Consider the following 1,429-nt stretch of genomic DNA (forward strand, 5'->3'; position numbering starts at 1 on the left):
CAGTGGTCTTTGGGTCTCCAGAGTCCTTCCACATTGAGCAATCTTGGTCTCCTGGTCCTCACCTTACTCGCCTTCAGGCAGCCTTCCACATGGTCTGCTGCTCCCTCCTTCATGCATTTCTGGTTTCCTTCTACTTTCTGTCTCTCGGACATGAATAGGCCTTTTTTCCTCTCCTGGTGTCTTTACAAATAAGGGTGTTCCCAGGGCCAGTCCTCAGCCTTGTCCTCTGCACTGACGACATATGCTGGACAGTTTCACCTGTCACCTGGGGCAGGATGGCTCTTTAGTCTCTCCCTGGCTTCAAGCCTGTGCATCCAACAGCCTCCTGGATGACCCAAACTCAGGTCCCCCACTGTCTCACCAACCTATTCTCAGACGCTACTCCCTTGGCCTTGTGGTGGCTTCCCCCCTCCCCCTCCCAACTAGTCCTCTGGTCTGGACCTCTGGTCTGGACCTCTGGTCTGATTCTTCCTAAGACCCGTCCTTCTTCTGAGACATCCCATCCCAGTACTGCCTCCATAGGTAACTTCCTCCCAGCTCCCTGGCTCTGACATCTGCCTCTGAAAGTCTGGCCCTCTGCAGCTATTGGCATCTTGCATGCCCCTGGGCCCACATCACATGCCTCTCGTGAGCTCAGCATCTTCCCCCTGGTTTTCCAAGGGTGGGGAGAACACCACACGCCAATTCGCTAGGCTGAATTCACATACTCTCCTCCTCTTTCCCCCTCCTTAGCCCTGGCCCTCCATTGTCCCACTCTCTCCAGCCTCAGCTCAGGCCTCAAACCCCCCTCCCTGGACCCTCACCCTAGCCTCCTTCTGGGCTCCCTCCCCTACCCCCCACCCCCACCCCTAGTCCGTGGACAGCCCCATAAGGGTCTTTCTACATCCAGCCTGTTCCTTCTCTTCTGCCACACCCCTCCCACACCTCCCTGGATTATATTTGGTTTTCTTTCCGATTCCTGGCACAGAGCTTTAAAATCTCTGGAATTTCCTGAGTGGTTAGAGGTAAGGAGTATCATAGGAGTGTTATTCCTAATAAGACACTTAGCATTTTTTTTCTTTATGTTTATTTATTTTTGAGAGAGAGACAGAGGGTGAATGGGGGAGGAGCAGGGAGAGAGAGGGAGACACAGGATCTGAAACAGGCTCCAGGCTCTGAGCTGTCAGCACAGAGCCCCATGTGGGGCTGGAACTCACCAACTGTGAGATCATGACCTGAGCCAAACTGAGCCACCCAGGCGCTCCCATAATAAGACACTTTTTAAAAAAAAAAAATTTTTGTTAACGTTTATTTATTTTTGAGATAGAGAGAGAGACAGAGCATGAATGGGGGAGGAGCAGAGAGAGAGGGAGACACATTATCGGAAGCAGCCTCCAGGCTCTGAGCCATCAGCCCAGAGCCCAACGCGGGGCTCGAACTCACGGACCGC

The sequence above is a fragment of the Panthera pardus genome, unplaced genomic scaffold (genome assembly GCF_024362965.1).
Source record: "Panthera pardus isolate Hobbes unplaced genomic scaffold, ASM2436296v1 HiC_scaffold_18, whole genome shotgun sequence".
In the NCBI taxonomy this organism is placed as follows: Eukaryota; Metazoa; Chordata; class Mammalia; order Carnivora; family Felidae; genus Panthera; species Panthera pardus.